Raw genomic sequence first — 14,223 nt, forward strand, 5'->3', positions numbered from 1 at the left:
GTCCCTTTATATAACCTCATATTTCCTGAAAGTATTATTCATTCAATTTTATTCTTTTTATCTCCATTCTTGTCTGCCTGTCTTATTTCAAAAAGATAGTCTTCAAACTCTGAGATTCTTTCCTCTGCTTAGTCTATTCTGCTATTAATGCTTGTGTATTATGAAATTCTTGTATTGTGTTTTTCAGCTTTATCATTTGGCTTTTGTCTTCTCTATACTGGCTATGTTGTCTGTCAGCTTCTGGAATGTTTTATCATGATTTTTAACTTCCTTGCATTGGGTTACAATGTACTATTTTAGTTCATTAAATTTTGTTCCTATCCATATCTGAATTCTCCTTCTGTAATTTCAGCTAAGTCCTGAGCCCTTGCTGGAGAGGTGATGTGGTCATTTGAAGGAAAGAGGGCACTCTGGCTTTTTGCTATTTCAGCGTTCTTGTGCTCATTCCTTCTCATCTTTGTGGACGTATCTACTTCAATTTTTGTTGTTGCTGACCTTTGGATTTTTTTTCTTTTAATAATCTGACCCCTTTTCTATAGGGCTGCTACAGTATCCTAGGGGTCCACTCCAGTCCCTGGACACCTCAAATTTTCCAGTCCCTGATGTACCACCCCTGAAGGTTGTGAAACAGCAAAAACGGCAGCCTGCACCCTCATCTGAAAGCTCCATCCCAAGAAGGTATGTACCTTTTGCCAGCCTGAGTGGACCTGTAGGAGGTAACTGGAGACCTCAGATGGGAGGTCTCAACCAGTCAGGAGAAATGGGATCAGCATCCTGCTTATAAAAAGTAGTTTAGCCACATTTTCTTAGAGCAGCTGTGCTGTTCTGGGGGCCCAATTCAGCCCCCACTCCCCTGGTCACCTTGGACACTCTGAAGCCCAAGGTTGAAACAGCTAAGATATGAAATAGAAAAGATGAAGGCCCACCCCTTATCCTGTGAGCTCCATCCTAGGGAGACCTGAAACCTCTGTCAGTGGGGGTAACCAGAGACCTTGGTTGGGAGAGTCCCCCAGTCATTATGAACAGGATTAGGGACCTGCTTAAAGAAGCAGTCTGGTCACATTTTCATGGAGGTGCTGTGCTGTGCTGGGGTACCACCTCCACCCCCTGTCAGCTTGGGCTCTTCAGGCCCAAAGGCTAAAACTGCTAAGTCGCTCAAACAGCAAAGATGGAGGCCCACCCCTCCCTCTGAGAGTTCCCTCACAGGGAGTTTTCAAATTTCTGTAGGCTATGGAATACTGGTGGGGATACCTGGAATCTCCAGTTGGGAGGTCCTGCCCAGTGAGGAGGAATGGGACGGGGGACCTGACTAAAAAAGCAGTATGCCTACACTTTTCACAGAGTAGCTGTGCTGTTCTAGGGTACTGCTCAAAGCCCACAGGCTGGAATGGCTAAGTTTCCCAAATAGCATAAATGGTGGCCTGACATTCTGTATTCTTTATAAACATTATCCCTTTATATTAATCTAGTTCTTTATTTTTCAATTATAACCAAAAGTATTTTAGTTAAAATATCATAGAATTGCCTTTGTTTTTCTCAGAGAATTTTATGGAATTAATATTAAGCAAAACTCATTTTGGATAATGCTAGCTATTAAATGATAAAAATCAAACAAAAATGGCAGCTTTTTTCCAATTTCATCCTGTGACAGATTGGACAAAATTCTGGTTCTTCTAAATTTGTAATCTATAGCACAATATCAGTTTTATTTTATATGTGCATATTTCTAAACATAATCATGAAATTTGGAGGTTTAGGAGATGTTGGAAATGATGTCATTGAACTTTTAAATTTTACTTAAAAAGAAATGGAGATCCAGAGGAGGTCAGTTTTACTCATGATTACACAGATAAAAGGCAATTATCTCAACCATGCATTTTCTGTACATTACAATCCATGGCATCCCTATTAATAAGCAGTCGCTTTATGGGAAAATGCCTTAGCAAATCTCTCCAGATCCTGCTTGTTTGCAGGAAGTGATGTTTGTAACTTTCTAGGCACTTCTTAGGGCCTACTGTTTTCCCAGTACTTCCTATTTCTCACTTCATTCTATCTGGATCATGGTGACAACTGCAGCAGTCATTTTAGGTATAGAAGTGGAAACTACAGTTGTGACAGAACTGCTTCTGCCACAGAGTCCCTGGACAACCTCAGGAATCAGTGTTCATTATAAAAGAGAGGTTAAGCTTTGCCTTGTCTGAGTCATTGCACTTTGGCTGTCTCTTTACCACTGCTTTTCTTATACCTGAATTAATATGCCCTATAAATAAATCCTCATGAAATTATATATATGAAATTATATATATATAATTTCATGAGGATTTATATATATATATATATATATATATATATATATATATAGCACTTCTTAGAAAAGACAGGTAAACAGAGTAAGTGTTGAGTATTTGAATTTTATTATTTAATTGATAGAAATTAGCTCAAATTGAAGACTAAAAGATTGTGAAAGTGTAATTGCTATTTAATTTGTATTAATCTTTCAAGTTGTTGTGGCATATATTATAAGACAAGAAGGAGTAAAATTTTCCGTTTACTACCTTACCAGAGATGGTATAATAATGGGGACGTCTCAGACAGGAAGATGAAAAAGTAATCTGCCTGCTTAATTCTCCAATAACCACCAAGAAGGATACCAATTAGTGCCCAAATGAGCAATGACTTTATATCTGGGATGGTGCCCAGAAGGTGATGGACCATCAACTCATTCAAGCTTCTGAACTATTACTAGGATTTAATTTTTTTACTAATGCCGTTTTCAAAATAGGCAGATAGTCTATCCCTGCCAACAAATTCAATTTCAAAAAGAATAGTGAAGATTTTTTTAAAAAGGAGTGGGGAAGGGAAAGTGTATATATCCTCTATTGAAGTTAAGTTTATTTTATTTTTTAATTTTAAGTGAAATCCAAAGTGCCTTTCTACTGACGTGAAATAATCAGCTCTTTTGTGATTGACTAATGAATATCACACAGTGGTAATGGACAGGAAGACAAAGACACCCTCAGAAATAGGTCCTGTGAACTTCGCTCAATACAGAGGATGCTGGCTTTGCTAGAAAACTCAGTGGTTACAGAATGATTACTGGGGAAATGCTTCCCAATTCTTGAGCCAATGCAGATCTGGACAGGGATATATAAAGACATTATTAATTTAGATGAAAGTTTTGTTTTTGCCAATATATCTTTTATTTGGCTCCAGATAAGACGGTTGTTCGGAGCTTTTTGAAAGACCTTAAGTATGCTATTTATTAGAGAAACATTCATTTAATCAAATAACACTCACTTTATAGAGGAAGAAATATTCCTCTGCTTTGAGGGCCATAGGTCATACACTGGAGTATGGCTTTGGTCACTGACAGTGCTGACATGATGGGGAATTTTTTTCTTCTTCCCTTATGAGGATTCTTTTCTGTAATCTCTGGCTGCATTAGAAACTTCACTGCTTAACAAAAACAATTGTTCTTTGTTCTCGTGGCCAAATGAAAGCTCTTGTTTCTAGTCCAACTCTGCTGGCAGGTTAGATGCAATCAGAGGTGTCATCAAGGGAAGATGAGAATATACAGAATACAACCACTTGTTGTTTTTAGAGGCAAAATGCCCACTTTTTTGGCAAAGTCAAAGCTAAGCACATGTGAGAGAAAAGAAGGCTGAATTATGTATCTTTCAATGTGATGGTTAATGCTTTGCACAAATTCAAAGTAAGAGTTGAGAGCTTGAACACTTCTGCCCACTTTCATAAGATAGACATCTTCACAGGCAGATGAGACATTTTTACATGTTTCAGAAACTCAGAGCTTAAAATTTGATGCATCTAACACATCCATAATGCCAACACCTTAGAGTTCATATATTTATTCAAGAATCTTTTACTTGATGTGTGCAGTAGAAAGCCTATCATAACATGATTTGTGGAATATCCTACTAAAAAAAATGCTTGAAAGAATGTAGAGGAATTTCTTTTGTTGCAAGTTTGAGGATGTTTAACTAGATTACCATCACACTAGGCTAGGTCTTTCCCTCTTCACAAACACTCAGTTTTTCACAATATTGATTAGCCTGCTGCTGAAATAGCTCTCTGGTTCTTTGGTTATTGTTTATGAATTACTTTTACAAGTACAGTAGGGCCTACTTTTGTGAGAGTTAGGGAATCAGCATAATTCATTTTTGTATTTGTGATTCCTAATTGCACCTAAGAGTTGAAAAAAATTAAGAGAGAGGCTAAGATCTAATAAACAGAAATGCCTTCATGACCAAAAATTATTGCTAGAAGCTAGTGTCTTCAAAGATATGTGTATGGTGCAAGTGCAGAGAGAGATGACAGGGGCTGAAACAGTTGGAGTTCTAGAATGTGAGCTGACCAGGGAGCCATTAGAGAGAAGGGAGGGTCATTGAGGAAAGCAGTGGAAGAAGAAATGTGAAGGAAAAGGAAATGGACATCCTCTTTAATTGCAGCAGTGTTTGAGGGCTGAGAAAAAACTGTTAAGAGTACTGAAGGAGAGAAGAGTCTCGGGGAATTGTGAGGCAAAAAGATTATCTTCAAACAGAAAAATTTCAAAAGCATACATTTAACCATCTGGGTTTTTTTTTTTTTAAAAAAGGAACATTTACTCTGTCTTTTGAAAGGAAAGATTTGACATTTAATTGCATTTTTATCCACCGGGAAGAACACATTTTCAGCTTAATTATTCTTCACAGGAAAAACCTGTGTGTGTGTGTGTGTGTGTGTGTGTGTGTGTGTGTTCCATGTGTTTAGTACACACTAAACACACATTTTAGCAAAGTTCTAATGGCACGACAAACTAGAAGTACGCGCACACACACACACACACACACGTAGATGATATATGTGTGCTTTTTTTTAAGGCTTAATTCACAGTTGTAATGAACGATGCTGATTAGAAACAAACCAAAATTCTGGTGGTCTCCAAAGTCTGTTGCTGAAAACACTGATGCTTAACATGTAACATGGAGTCAATATTGATACATCTATTAGTACTGCTAAGTGAAGTATCATGCTTCTGTTAGAAAAAGTAATAGCCTTAAGCATCAGCTAAAAGTAACCATCATGACATTTTTATCTAAGTTAGTCTGGTGATACTTGTGTTGTAGTCTTGTGAAGATTAGTTGAGTCAATGCGTGTAAAAGTACTCTTAGAAGTGTTAAGTATCTATGCAAATGCATGGCACATGTATGAGTTGTGTATGATGATATGTCAAGTCTCTGAGAGAGCAGATATATGATATTGGTACTAAACTTCAGGTCAAGAATTGAAAAAAATGTGTTCCAGGTTCTGGCAGATGTTCTCAGATCAAATTATTTTTTTAGTAAAAATTTATGTAAAATAATCATCTGATGCAGGATTAAACATGAAAAGATAATATAATGGGTTTATGTTTTGGTTTAAAAGGACTATTTATCCAAGTTTGTAGGTGAGTTCATTTGTGTGTTTGAGATCTGGCAATGGATGTAATGGGTCTTCCAGAAGAGACCACTATACATATATTGGATTCCATTAGGATTTAAGAAATTTAACAATCAAAGCACAAATAAACTATTATATGTGAACTACTTATAATAAATAAATATGATAAATTTAAAACATTAAAACCAAGAAAGAAATAAAAAGTAGAAACCAAAGGAAAAAGAGAATGAACATAGATGGACTATAAGGGCTTACAAGGTTATGATTATACCACAAATTTATGTAATTTTCAACTTAAAAAGTAAATGCAATAAATGTCATTTATAGAAATGTTGAAAACACAGAAAGCTATAAAAAGAGAAAAGAAAAACTCTAATTTCTCTAGCTAGAAGTAAACATAAACATTGTGATACTTACTGTTCTAACCATTTTGTTATCTATTAATACAAACCTTTATATACAAAAGTGAACTGATAGTCAAATATTTTTTCACACTGCAATATATGTGACTGTTTTCAATGACCTTAAAATTATTTGAGAAATAAGTTCCCTATTTTTGTATATGTAACCATAATTTACTCAAACAATATCTAATGTGAGACATATGTTATCTCCAAGATTTTGCTGTTGTAATACTGCTCTTACCATATTTGTGTATGAATACCTAATTATTTACTTGAAAAAATGTTCTAGAAAGTGACAGAAATTTTGACTGAGTCAAAAATCACAAAGAATTTGAAAACTCTGAGGTTCAACTGTGTGATTGTGAATATTAGCTCTCGCACATCATGTCTCTGTGATTTTGAATAAGTTAACATCTCTGAGCTTCAGTTGATCTGAAATTACAGATTATAATGGTAACTTCTTCCTGGGTTTGTTGTGAGGCTTACTTTGATATTAAATAGCTGTAGTAAGCACTGTTCTTCACATCCAATGAATGTTAGCAGTTACTATTAATTAAACTATTACCTTAATAGTAATCAGCAATAATAATCAGTGTTTTCACCTAAACACTTAGGGGACCACAAGATTTTTGCTTTGTTCCAAATCAAGATTGTTCATTATAACCATGAACTAAGATTTCAAAAAAATTCTGGAAGTACACATGTGTCATCTAATCCTGTGTGTGTCTGTATGTGTGTGTATGTTTATGTGTGTGTGTCTAGTTTGTCATGCCAATAGAACTTTGCTAAAATGTGTCTTTAGTGCATAGTAAGCATATGGAACAGACATACACACATAAACACACACACACACATACACACACACACACACACACAGAGACACACACACACACACACACACATTATGTTACCGTTATGTTTGTTGGTGAAAACCATAATTACTTTTGCACCAAACCTAATACAGTCATTATGTTTTGACATTGCCCTTTGGAAATGTTGTGCCACTTAAAACTCATTTCTATCTCAGAACACATTTTAAAAATTCTTAAGTCAGCAAAGATGCAAATTCTTTGACATATATGGTATAAATATTATTCTAGTTTTCACTTGCATTTTAATTTTTTAGACTTTTTATTTGTATGAGTCAAGTCCATTTATATTCACACAGCCAAAGGCAAACAAATGGTTGGCTACAAATACTTGAATCCAACACACATGTGGTGATGTGACTTTCCTCTGTGAAAATTAAGGCTCCACATATATTTATTTGTTTGTGAGATGGAGAAACCACATCAAGACTTGTGAGTATAGTAAGGATTTTCCCCAAGAAATATTTCTGAGTGTGTTTCAGAATTTGAATGAAGGTTCACTCAAATCTCCAAAGTTCCACTTGCTAAATTAGGGATAAGATTATTTTAGTCTGAAAATGTTTCAAAGAAATGATAAGCCATTTCCCACCTTGAGTAGAAATAAAAATCTCCATTTCCTCATATTAAAGATTGTTTGCATCACATGCCTTCTCAGAACAGGTTCTCAGAAGAATTCATTGTAAAATATATCTTCTGGGGCTAAGTGTAATATATTGACCTATCTGTTTAATATGAACAGATTAAGCTTGGATAATTATGATAAAAGATTGATATTAGTTGATTTAATTCTTGACAATAAGTATTTTTTCTCATAATGTTTCAAGACTAAGATCAATTTTATTTTGCGATTCCTAATTTATGGACAATTACATCATATTGTTAGAATTTTGGAGAATATCGATTCCATTTTCTATGGTATAAACCAAGTATCTATATCATTCCAAAGCTATTAATAAATATGGGCCTCTACAAATTGTTTCTGATCCCTAAGGAAGATTTGTAACCTGCTTTGCCTCTGGCAGTGGTGTTAAACAGCAGGTTGGTTTGAACATCAGTAACCAAAAACCTTTATTGACCTCCTGCAGAATATCCTACAAATAGGCTGACTGTGGTGGCTTATACCTGTAATTCCAGCACTTTGGGAGGCCAAAGCGAACAGATCACTTGAGCTCAGAAGTTTGAGACCAGCTTGGGCAACATGGCGAAACCCTGTCTCTACAAAAAATACAAAAATCATCCAGGAGTGGTGCTGCAAGCCTGTAGTCCCAGCTACTCCAGAGGATTGCTTGAGCCCAGGGAGTCGTGGCTACAGTAAGCCATGATTGCGCCACTGCCCTTCAGCCTGGGCAACAGAACCAGTCCAGCCCTCACCCCAAAAGGATAACCTACAAATAATCCAGTTCACTGAGTCTCAGGTTGAGGAGAAATCAATAAAACTGTCAAATTATCTTATATAATTTTGAATTAATTGTGAGATAGATGACAAGTGTAATACAATTAGGATTGGAGTAGCTATGTTTGGAGTTTTCTTTCTGTGCTTCTAAAGACTGGTCTTTAAGCCCAGATATACTCTGAAAATGTTAAGGAAGAAACTAATATGAAGTTCACAGGTGGGGCTTAGTAAACAGATTCATTCTTTTGGGGCAGTGAGGATTATTACACGGATATGAACTTAGATTGCACTATGGTTAGTTTTGTTCTGTTTAGGACTTAAATATTCTAGATGTCTTGATTTACATATGCCAGTTTTCTTCCTGAGAAGAGTTACCACATAGTAGACTTCCTTTGTATTCCTGACTTTTTTTTTTTTAACAGTTTAGGATCCCTTTTAAGTTGTTAATAGACCTGTTGATAAATCAAAATTCTTTTGCAGGTGTCTGCTATCATTTTAGGTAGAAGAGTTATCAGGTAACACTGGAGTCAGATTCCACAATAATATCTTAACTATGAATGCAAGAAGCAATGCATAAGGCTGAACCAGTTAGCCTGCTCTTCCGTACTGACATTGGTACCACCTTGGAAAAAAGTAGATATTTTTCTGGTAATGTTTGGACTTCTCTGTATTTTAGGCTTTTTGCTGGAAAGAATAGAACAGTTTCTTAGAATTGAAAACCTAGACTTTTAGCTTTAATCAGCCTTAGAGTCTGTTCTCTTGGTATTTACTCAATCCCTTTTATACACAAACTTCTTTTATCAACATAAAAATCTGAAATTATTAGTATTTTAAGAAAATGCATCTTTTTAAATACTGAAACTTGAAAAACACACAAGCTATTTGAAAAGAAGAATGTATGCCAAGTTAAATTTCTCTCTTGTAGCTGATTGAAAGAAGAAAATTATACTGCTGGCATAGTAGAAAGATCAAAATTAAAAACTCTAACTTAAAGTTTTCTAGAAACTGAAGTTAAGAGTTGTCGGCTTTAAATAAGAGAGAGAGAGAGAGGAGTGAGTGTGTGTGTATTGGGTGGGAATATGGTTGGGGAATATTTTGGATTATGCTTCTAATGTATGATTCAGTGTCAAAATTTGAATTTTAGGATACCCATTTCATGTTTTAATAAATTTATTCAAAGCATTATATAGAATTAAATGTCTGAATTTATTTTATACAAGTCCTGTATAACCTGGCTCAAATCATTTAACCACTGGTGATTGTTTCCTCAATTTTAAAATGGAGAAAATGGTTTGGCCAATCTGTCTCACAGGATTGTTGGAAACAGGGATGATCATGTGTGCGAAATTTTAAAAAAAGTGATAAAGATCCAAATAATTTTGTGTTCCTCACCATTACTGTCTTTGTATTTACAGTAAACACACACACACGCGCACACACACACACACACGTGCATGCATTTACATAAATTTAAAGTAGTTGGACCATACGTTGAAACCAGGTAATATAAAATCCTCATGCTCTGCACACAGTGACCTGGGTTATAAAGGACTGTGCATGGAGTTTATACAAGCTGACAAAATTTTAGTGTGTGCTCTCTTGTAAGCATTTACCTTGAGTAAACCTGTGACCCCACCACCTAGTAAATGCTTCTGAATAGCTGGTTGAACTACTATGAGCTGTAGTTGCTGACAATCACTGGCAGTTTCTGACCCCATTAATTATGTGTTCAGCAATACAGTATTTGGCACATTAAAAACTGCTAATTATGTCCATATTTTAATCTTAATTTTCCAGTTCAGTTTATTATGATTTCTTCATATGCCCAAATTGTCTGAGTAAGCAGCTTATCTCCCAGTATCTCCTCTTGCCTAACAGATGTTCTCTCAACAGATGTTGGCACTTCCTAGGAAGGAGCCAGCCATGTCTGAAGAGAAGAAATGATAATTAACTTCATCATGCAGAAAGCTTTAGAAGGAAGTATCTTGTCCTTCTGTTCAAACCCGCCTCCTCCTCACCACCCCCAATAAAAATAAAAGCCAAACAAATAAAAAATTAGCGGTAGATCTGAGTTTCTTCCTTTCACTTTTTCTCTCTCTTTATCCCTTTTTCTCTCCATTCCTTTCTTCTTTCAAATTACTTTTACTAGTTTAAGAGAATAATTCAATCTATGTTTGGAAATCTGACTTGAAACTTCAAAAATTATACTGAAATAGACTCCTCTTAAAGGGTGAACCAGTCATGATAAAAATAACAATTGATAGAAGAAAATAATATAAAATTAGCTGAGTTTAGTTTCTTTTACTCCTCCATAATTTATGTGGACTTAGAAATACAGAGAGGATACTGAAAACTAAGAAATTTTCTATGAATTATGAGAAGTTTGCAATCCATATAGGCTTTAAGTCTAATACCAGGGGATAAAACAAATTGTCCTGAAATAACTTTCTGATACAACCTCCCATTTCATAGATAATAAACCTGGAAATTTCTGACCCCATTAATTATGTGTTCAGCAATACAGTATTTGGCACATTAAAAACTGCTAATTATGTCCATATTTTAATCTTAATTTTCCGGTTTATTATGATTTCTTCATATGCCCAAATTGTCTTAGTAAGCAGTGAAGCAAATAAAGTGATTTAATTCAAGACACAAACTTGTTGATTTAGTTTGGCTGTTTGCCCCTCCAAATCTCATGTTGAAATGTAATCTCCAGTGTTGGAGATAGTGGGTGGTGTTTGCGTCACGGGGCAGATCCCTTATCCTCATGAGTGTCTTGATGTTATCTTTGTGATAGTGAGTTCTCATGAGTTTGATTGTTTAAAAATGTGTGGCACCTCCCCACCTCTCTTGCTTCTGCTCTTGCAGTGTGATGTGCCTGCTCCCTCTTCACCTTACACTGTGATTGTAAGCTTCCTGAGGCCTCACCAGAAGCAGTTCCCAGTATAACACTTCCTGTAAAGCCTGCAGAACTGTGAGCCAATTAAACTTCTTTTTTTTCTAAATTACCCAGCCTCAGATATTCCTTCATAGCAACTCAAAAATGGACTGATACACTAGTTGTTTTTATGTCTATACTGAAAACATACTTTTATTTCTCAGTTATTTAAAATTTTTATTGAGAAATTGGTGAGTTGAAAGATGTGTTCATTTAACATTATACTATTATTTTCCCAGTTCCTAGAAAGGCATTCAAGCCATTGTATGTATTCATGAAGTATTTGCTTTTAAACGAATGTGTTCTTGTTTAATTAACAGCTTTCTCTTTGAGGGACAATATTGAGTTAAAGTTATAGATGGTGTTTCAGGAGCCATAACTGCTTAGTTTCAAATTCTGACTCCTCTATTTAACAGCTGTGTGATCTTGGGCAAATGGCCTAACTTCTCTGTGTTTCTGTGTTTCCATTCCCTAATTTCTCAAACAAAGGTAATAAAATCTGCCTCATAGATTTTTTTGTGAAGGTTAAATTAAAGTACTTGGAGCAATGCTTGTCTAACACATAAACATTAAAAAATGTGAATTATTATTCTTGCCTTATGAACCAATAGAACACGTTTTTATAAGAAAACAAGTGTAATTTTTCTTTAACATAATGAGGCATAGAAAAGTCTAAACATAAACCAGTAAGGGAGATTATTAGAATAGGATGGAATGAATGTAAGTTGCTCATTTATTTTACAAATAAATATTTATTGGCAATACCATGAAACTCAGATTTCATTCAGTTGGAGAACACTTTTGCTGAGTGTCTTTGAGTGCATTCTTTATATTCTTAATAACATAATACAAGATTTGGAAGTGCCTTTAAAATTCCCATTATCTGCTTTCACACCCTGGAAATATTAGATAGGTCCCACTCTACAGAAAAGTTACTAAAATAAACTAGTAAGTCAAAGAGTAAGTATGGATAAAGAAAACACAGTATGAGAAACAATGCAACTTTGGATTGGGTACACTTTATTTCTGAAAAATTAGGAGGAAGAGAGTTTTTATAAAGACATCCTTTTCTCTCTTGCAGCTTCTGTCAGGATTTTAAGAGGGCAAGCAGAATTTTAAAGAAAAGGAAATGGCTTGTTTTTATGAAATTAACCAGTCTGTTTTCAAGGGGGAGGACAAGATATGGATGCTAATCATTATGAAGAAACTCATTACAGAATTTTCTCCAATAGGTAGGCAAAAGAGTTAGGTATTTTGCTCTAAGGTGAAAATCTCAAATTGTGGAAGAAAGGGTGAAGTTAAGATTTAACAATGAATTATTCCTTGCTCTTTGGATTTTAAAGACTTCTATATATCTTAAAGTCAGCTTTGTTGAGGTATAAATTACATATTATAAAACTTACCTCTGTTATGTGTGCAATTTGATAAGTTTTTACAAATCTACACCATCATGTCATTACCATTTCAGTCAAGTTTACAGACCATTCCTATCATCCCTCAAATATCCCTTCTGATCTTTGTGACAATCTCCACATCTGTCATTCTCTGGAAACTACTAATCTGATGTCTGGTCTTAATGTTTTGCCTTTTTATGAATGTTATAAACTGGATTCAGAAAACAATTATGTTTTTCCCCCCTTTTTATTGCCCAGTGGTATTCCATATATGGATATACCATAGTTTGTGTACCCATTCACCAGGTATGGACCAGTGGGTTGTGATCAATTTTTGATGATTCTGAGCAATTACATACGGGTATTTGTATGGACATATATTTATATTTACTTTGGTTAAATATCTAAGAGCAGGATTGTTGGGTCATATGGTAAGTATATATTGCAATTAGTATGAAACTGTCAAATTGTTTTCTGGAGTGGCTGTACCATTTTGCACTATAAGCAGAAATGTAATGCTGTTGCTCCACTTCCACACCAGAGGTTGGTATTGTCAGATTTTTTAAAAAATGTATTGTAGTAGAAAGGCAGTGATGTCTCCTTGTGTATTCAGTTAGCATGTCTCTAAAGACTAATTATGTTGAGGATCTTGGTTTTTCACTTCCTTTTCTATTTAACTTTAGTGGTACATGTGCAGGATATGCAAGTTTGTTACATAGGTAAACATGTTCCATGGTGGTTTCCTGCACAGATCACCACATCACCTATGTATTAAGGCCAGCATCCATGAGCATTCCTGATGCTCTTGCTTGTCCCCCACTGACTCTCCAACAGGCCTCAGTGTGTATTGTTCCTCTCTCATGTTTATGCGTTCTCATTTTTCAGCGCCCACTTTTAAGTATTTGGTTTTTCTCTTCCTGCATTAGTTTGCTGAGGATAATGGCTTCTAGTTCCATCTATGTCCCTGCAAAGGACATAATCTCATTCATTTTTATGGCTTCATAGTATTCCATGGCATATATGTAGCACATTTTCTTTATCCAGCCCGTCATTGATGGATATCAACGTTTTCTATTCCACGTGTTTGCTACTGTGAATAGTGCTGCAATTAACATATGTGTGCATGTATCTTTATAATAGAATGATTTATAGTTCTTTGGCTATATATCTAGTAATGGGATTGCTGGGTCAAATGGTATTTCTACCTCTGGGTCTTTGAGGAATTGCCACATTGCCTTCCACAATGGGTGAGTTAATTTATACTCCCAACAAGTACAAAAGCATTCCTTTTTTTCCCACAACTTTACCTGCATCTGTTCTGTTTTGACTTTTCAATAATAGCCATTCTGACAGGTTTAAGATGGTATCTCATTGTGGCTTTGATTTGTATTTTTCTAATGTTCAGTGGCATTTAGCTTTTTCATATGTGTTGGCTGCATGTCTTATTTTGAGAAGTATCTGTTCATTTCTTTTGCCCATTTTTTTAAATGAGTTGTTTGTTTTTTCTTGTAAATTTGTTTAAGTTACTTATAGAGGCTGGATATTAGAAGCTTCTCAGATGGATAAATTGCAAAAATTGATTCCCATTCAGTAGACTGATTGTTCATTCTGATGATAGTTTATTTTCTGTGCAGAAACTCTTTCATTTAATTAAATCTCATTTGTCAATTTTTGCTTTTGTTGAAATTGCTTTTGGCACATTTGTTATGAAATCTTTGCCTCTGCCTATGTCCTGAATGGTATTGCTTAGGTTTTCTTCTATGGTTTTTATTGTTTTGGGTTTTAC

The 14,223-nt window shown here is 35.1% G+C and overlaps 1 long non-coding RNA gene across 1 annotated transcript in view; it reads left to right on the forward strand.

Annotated features, from left to right (window-relative positions):
• The first annotated feature begins 309 nt into the window (after positions 1–309).
• LOC118152203 (uncharacterized) overlaps positions 310–14,223 on the forward strand; it is a 61,619-nt gene continuing 47,705 nt past the window's right edge. The window contains exons 1-2 of the long non-coding RNA XR_008480057.2: positions 310–678; positions 10,974–11,079. This is a non-coding gene — a long non-coding RNA (uncharacterized LOC118152203). The remainder of the gene's footprint in view (positions 679–10,973; positions 11,080–14,223) is intronic.

This window comes from Callithrix jacchus, chromosome 3 (assembly GCF_049354715.1).
Source record: "Callithrix jacchus isolate 240 chromosome 3, calJac240_pri, whole genome shotgun sequence".
Lineage (NCBI taxonomy): Eukaryota > Metazoa > Chordata > Mammalia > Primates > Cebidae > Callithrix > Callithrix jacchus.